General features: G+C 44.4%; 1 long non-coding RNA gene across 2 annotated transcripts; it reads left to right on the top strand.

Annotated features, from left to right (window-relative positions):
* Window positions 1-267: 267 nt before the first annotated feature.
* Window positions 268-4,818, top strand: LOC135919899 (uncharacterized). 2 transcript variants are annotated; one of them, XR_011512334.1, is made up of 4 exons: window positions 268-515; window positions 1,335-1,433; window positions 2,465-2,592; window positions 4,479-4,818. It is a non-coding gene; the product is annotated as an uncharacterized lncRNA (long non-coding RNA). The 2 variants fall into 2 exon arrangements; XR_010570091.1 differs by having other exon boundaries at window positions 268-534.
* Window positions 4,819-6,663: the final 1,845 nt, after the last annotated feature.

The following is a 6,663-nucleotide window of genomic DNA, read 5'->3' as shown; positions in this document are numbered from 1 at the left end:
TTCTAAAGGAGACACTCGAAGCGGGTAAATTTCGCCACTAAATGAGGACCGCAGCGTTCGAGGGAATTGAAACTCTCGTTTTCAGCTCGCTTCGGCGCTCCCGAAGCAGCCGACGCGGCCGCTATGTCCACGTGATCCCTCCTAGCACGTCACGCCGACGGTGGCGCCAGCTTTTCCAGTGGTGGAGCTCGAGGCCAATAGGCACGTGGCAGGACGGGAAGGCGGAAGCTGCGCCATGATTGCATTCGCTGCCCTCGCTAGTTGCTACGTGAAGTGCATTGTCTCTACTCCGCCTGTGTTCGCGTCTCGCGCTGTGCGAAATAATTTTAAACGTGTGATTAGTTTTGTGTGCGGTGTAGAAAAAGATGTGGCCCGTGCTGTGTGTATTACTCGTGCCCCACTTCAAAGCAAAGCGTTCGTACACACTGGAAGATAGATCCATGGAGGCTGAGACGAGCAGTTGCAATGTGCCCGGTGTCGGCGGTCGGTAGTACTGCCATTATGGAAATTATCATGCAAGTGCCCATTTATTTGGTAATTTTTTGGTTGTTTACGTGTTTTTGTTCGCTCTAGAAGTATCTTACTGTTATCTCGTGGCATAATTCACTAATGTGAGGGCAAGAGCAGCTGCGCTCGTACTAGGGCAAGTTAACTACCTCGATCGCGCCCCGTGTGACTAATGTTTGTCAAATCTACAACGGGCGTGGTGCGCCTGCATAGTTCCGCTTTGTTGCTCAGCGCTTGAACGTTCGTAGATATGATTCTCTTGTACGTTCAGCGCGGTTTGTTGTAATACGGTCGTTCGCAATTAAGTGAAATGTGGGCTATTTTTGCGTCGCGTAGAAAAAAGACGACTGGCTTTGCCACCTTTCGAAAGAACCGGCGTGGTATTGGTTTCCCTTACGCGGTCGCGTGCTGCTGTTGCTGCTTGCCGGACGCCTTCAGCATGTTTTCGGCTCGCTGTGTGCGTGTTTGCGTGCGCGCGCGCGTGTCCGTGTGTGTGTGTGTGCGCGTGCGTGCGTGCGCGCGCGTACATGCCGGTTTGTATGTGCTGGCGTGTGTCTAGTGCGTACTACGTGTTTTGTGAGCGTGTTTGTGTATGCGTGTGTGTGTGCGCATGTTTCTGTGTGGGTGGTGTGTGTGCGTGCGCGTGTTAGCGTATCTGCCTGCTTGTATGTGTGCTTGTTCGTGTTTATCAATATGCACGTGCACGCTTTTGTACAAGCCTACGCTTTAAGAGTGCATATATTTGTGTGTGCGTTTTGTGTCCGTGCGTATGTACTGCGTAAGGTCGGTAGACCTTTACTCGCAATAAAACTTCAAATTTGGTGCAGCGAGTGTTCCCGCCTGGAAGCAGAGTTTGGTTTCAAGCCACACTGGACAACTGCTGTATGAGGCGCCGTTTCTCGGGCGGACCAGCGGGAAGGCGTCAGGTATACGCGTTCTCCTTTTTTTTTTCTCCTCTGCCCTGATGAATCGATATCCTTGGTTGTTATTGTGAAAGGAACGTCACATCTAGAGCATAAATAAGTGATTAAGAAATCTAGTAGTGTGTTTCGCCATTACACTATTTCTGATCTTTATGTCGTGGATTTCCCATTAGCCCACATTTCCTTTGATGCAGACAACCGCCGAAATTGTGAATGGTAGGTTATTCGAGACGTTCTACGCATATAGCAGTTGTCTTCAGGAGCTTTAATGAATTCTGAAAATTTGAAGTGTTGCGCTTAGAGGTATCATATACAAGCTTTAGGTATCTCTGGGTAGTTTGCATGCCCTTCGAGAGCTGTCGCCTGTAGCCCTATTGAAATTCGTAACTACAGTTTGGAGCGCTGTGGAAACTAGAAAGCTTTCGTGGCTCTCGAGAAAGTGTTTAAGCTGGAAGTGTAGGTTGAGGAGTTTGGGGTTAGTCACACAAAGGCTTTTCTGTGCCTTAGCACTAGGAGTGTCAAAGGATAAAAACAGTTTGTGTGTCAAGCGAGGAAGCTGCTCATGTGGTAGAGGCGCGCGCGCGTGTGTGTGTGTGTGTGTGTGTGTGTGTGTGTGTGTGTGTGTGTGTGTGTGTGTGTGTGTGTGTGTTTGTGAGCGCCCGCCCGTGCATGCGTGCGTGTGTGTGAATTCGCTCCCCAAAAGGAAGTATGTTGTAAGTGAGCTACTTTGTTGCTGGTCTGTTTGCCAAGAATTCGCAAGAAGACACAACAATCAATTTAACTTGAAATAATAAACTGTAAAGTATGCTGGCATAGTGGCGACAGCAGCATACGAGCATACGAACATGCAGCTGTTTGAGAATCTTAATGCATGACTGCAACATCTGGAAGAGGCGTGCTTCTTCAGTAAGCAGCACGAAGTCCATATTTTTGGCTTTTGTCGTGCAAGCCAAAACGAGGCTCATTGCCAGTGATCTTGTCTTTTGTTCTAAAAGCAATTGTTTATCTTGAACTTAGAGCGTCGTTTCTCGCAGCTCATGCAGATGATAGCAGCAGTTTCTCAATGCCCAGCCTTGGTGCCCTCCATCAAGAGCAAGCCACTTGCGTTTGCCTTCAGACAGATGGTTGATGTCTTCTTGAAAGCAGTAGGGAAGACAACATTGTAAGTAGATGTAGGTGTGTGGTGTAATATAATAAGTCAAGTTATTATTTAAAACTCTGAGGCTCCTTGGCCGCCTAAGCTTGATATCATGTGCAGTTGTGTGTGGTTGTAAATATTGCCAATGGTACAGTGCATACTGCAGGTATGACTGCTGATCCAAAGTATACACTTGCATTTTCTTGATGGCCTTTCATAATGAGCATTTTCTTTGTGAAATAATATTTACAGAATGGGGCATTGCAGCATCATATTCTTTATTGTGCAGTCACTGCTAATTTCGTATGACCTTCCTGCTACCAATTTATTTGCAGGAAAGGAATATTTGTTCACTCTCTGCAATGAGCTTGTTATTAGCTCATTGCACAACACCCTTATACCTTTAATTTATTCCCATATAATTCTCAAAACCTTCAAATTTGAGCTGTTTTTATTTTGAATACAGTATCAAAATCAAAATGCTCCGGATTGCAATCTAGACTGCAAGGGATTTGAAGAAATTACAAGAAACCAGGAGCTCTCGTGGGCGTTAAAAAAATTTTTCCGCAGGCAATGTGCTTACTTTTTGTACTAAGCTAGCTGCTCATGAAAATTGTAAGCATACTTCATTTCACACAGTTTTTCAGGATACAGCAGGCCTATCATTGTCTCTAAGCACAACTTTTCCTCATTTGCATCATGAAAATCTGTGTCATGCTTCATTTGGGATAAGTCTTGAAAGATGGATGTTTCATAATTTTGAAACTACACAAAGTATTGGTTGAGGCTAGGCAGTTTTCAGACAACTTGACCATGTTGAACCTAGCCATTACAAGAGGAGAAAAAAAAAACATGCACAGGAGCACTCATTCAATCAAATGTAATGTTGTGGTGATTTGCCATGTGGCAAAATATACTTTTAAGCAAGAGAGGGCGGGTAGCCAATTTACAACCATTATGACTCATGCGGGTAGTGGCAACACAGGATGAAAAATGGTTGTGGCTCTGAGGTTCATTGAGTATGTGAACACTTATTGCAATCATTCCCCCCCCCCCCCCCAAATGAGAGGTAACCGTGCAATATATTTTGGGCGGTAAAGATGATTATTTTAGGAGACAAGAAATTTTAGGCTCTAGTTGAGAGGATCTTTTGCAGACACCCGTGTGCTTAGATTTAGGTGCACGTTAAAGAACCCCAGGTGGACTAAATTTCCAGATCCCTCCACTACGGCGTGTCTCATAATCAGAAAGTGGTTTTGGAACGTAAAACCCCATAATTTAATTTTCTAGTTGAGAGGCTACAGAAAGAAGGGCCATGTAAATAGTCGCAGATTAACATAAACTGCGTAGGAGGGGCATCACAGTTTAGAGCATGAAGCAGAAAGTGGAAGCATGCGGAAGGGTCATAAGTTTAAATAAGGGAATACTACTTGCCAGCGTATTGCCAAGCTAACCCATTGAAAGAAGGGAGCGTGCTCTAAGGAAAATAGTTGACAACACATGCTAAATTTTTATAAAGTGTAATGTACAGATATGTTGTAGATTTCATGTCAATTTTATATTAAGGTCACATACACACTCTTGGACTAATGTTTGTTGAGAGATGTCATTGGTAGTGTCTTTAAATTTCTCATTTTCTATGGTGAAAAGGCTACTGTAAATTTATTTGCTTTTGCTGCTCAATGTGCCTTGTATTCACAATGACATAGTGGTTTAGTGTTTTTTTTTTGCAAAAATAGAAATTTCTCCTACCTTTCACTTATCTTGCCCAGTTGCCCGAGCTGTGCATTGTGCCCAGTCACATTAAGTTTGTTATGCTCAGGAGCTTGTTGCCTTATCAAATTTTCCGCAGGGTACATGTGTAATTGCACAGACTGAACTCTCATGATTCTCTTATTTTGCTAATGCAGGATGCAAGATTCCAGCAATGCCATGCGCTGCATTTATTGGTCAAGATGCTCAGAGAATGGAGTCCCTGCATCTCTTGGTTAACCGTGAAGATTTTTTTTCTTTTGGAAAGCTAAGTGCCATTTGCTGCATCAATTGCATTCTTGCAGCTCAAATATGTACTATATTTTTTCTAATTTTGAATCAATTAACATTCACCGTTCAGTATAAAAAATGATGTACAGCGTGAAGGACAAGGACTGCGAGATGAATACACTGCGCTGACTTCCAACAATATTTTATTTCATTGCCACATCGTGTGTATGTACACAAGAGGGGTCATGCGCAGAAAATGAAAGGCAGTCACAAGGGTTGTTCTAACAGCAAGTCATTGTACTAAGAACATAATCACTTGAAGAAACAAAAATCACAATTTCTATCTGGTGAGATACAAGACTTCACTTGGGGTCAGCGTGATAGAGGGGACACTAACGCACACACTACCCAGTTTTCAGGTGAAATCAGCTTCAATAATTTACCAGATGAGCTGTGTCTCGCTGAAACTTGTGTATCTTCAAAGAGGAGCATGCAGCCGTGGTCCCGGCAATTAATGCCCAAGTGGCCTTGAACAGTGTTATGGACGTTGTAATAGTGCTCTCTTAAATGATCATTTAGGCACCTGCCTGTCCATCCAACATATTTACTGCCTCAAAACGGGAATTTAGTAAACCACATTCATTGTACATATCGCAAAATATTTTCAGTGCCCGACAGAGCAACAACTCGGACGCAATTTAGGTGCGTTTACATGCTTACAGAGCTTAGCCAGCTTTTCCGGGACTGAGAAAAAGACCGTGATTCCTGCAGGTTGCCCAATCTTTTTAGCCTATGGGAAACATCATGCACATACGCTAGCACTGCAAACCTGTGTCTTTCAACCGGCTGGTTCCTTGACTGAGCGGCCTCATCATGTTTTGTGCGCTTCAGAAGCTGTTCCGCTATGGCTGAAATTAAGGCCAAAGGGTAGCCAACCCAAGAAAGGCGATCAACCTGTGCAGCAGGACTGTCTTGCATTTCATGTGAGCAAGATTTATTGAGGCTGTTAAGGAGGCGAAACTTTACAATACCTCGTTTACGAGCTTTGAATGTGCAGAGTTAAAGGGCAAGAGTGACTTCTTACTTCTCAATTTGAAGTACTAGCACACCTTATTGTTTGCAAGGCACAGCCCGAGATCTAGAAAGCGCAATGAATCATCAATGGAGACCTCATTTGTTAGTTCTAGAGGCGGCAGCTCTTAAAGATCTCCAAGGCAACCCAAAGCAGCAGACTCAAAAGCGTGATCAGTGCAATCAATAAATACCAGGTAGTCCACAAACCTGCGCACTTTGACAACGGGAGACGCGTCTAGGTGACCTTAAATATTGCAATCATGATTAGCTAGATAAATATCACTTAGTGGCGGCACCAGGCATGATCCTATGCAATATACAGAGGAATGGTGTTTGTATAGGCTCATGCCTCGCGCCGCCATTAAGTGATATTTATCTAGCTAATCATGATTCCAATATTCAAGGTCACCTAGATGCATCTCCTTTTTAATTGTGCAGGTTTGTGGACGACCACCTCGTATTTATTGATTGCACTGATCATGCTTTCGAGCCTGCTGCTTCGGGAGTCTTGGAGATCTTTAAGAAAGCTGCAGCCTCTAGAACCAACGCATGAGGTCCCCATTGATGATTCCTTGCGCTTCGTGGATCTCAGGCTGTGCCTTGCGAACAAACATGTGTGCTGGTGCTTCGAACCGAGAAGTAAGAAGTCACTCTTGCCCTGTAACTCTCCACACTCAAAGCTCGTTAAATGAGGTATTAAAAGTTTTACCTCATTAACAGCCCCAATAAATCTTGCTCACACGAGATGCAACATGGTCTTGCTGCACAGGTTGATGACCTCTCTAGGGTTGGCTGCCCTTTGGCCTTAATTTCATTCTAGCAGAACAGCTTGTGAGGTGCACAAACTGTGATGAGCCCACTCAGTCAAGGAACCAGCCGGTTGAAAGACACAGGTTCGCAGTGCTACTGTATGTGCATGATGTCTCCCATAAGCTAAAGAAGATTGGGCAACCTCAGCCCGGAAAAGCAGGCAAGGCTTTGTAAGTGAGTAAACGCGCCTAAATCGCGTCAGTGTTGCTCTGTCGGGCACCGAAAACG

The sequence above is a fragment of the Dermacentor albipictus genome, chromosome 1 (assembly GCF_038994185.2).
Source record: "Dermacentor albipictus isolate Rhodes 1998 colony chromosome 1, USDA_Dalb.pri_finalv2, whole genome shotgun sequence".
Lineage (NCBI taxonomy): Eukaryota > Metazoa > Arthropoda > Arachnida > Ixodida > Ixodidae > Dermacentor > Dermacentor albipictus.
The sequence above is the reverse complement of the archived record's forward strand: the minus strand, read 5'-3'. Positions and strand labels throughout refer to the sequence as shown.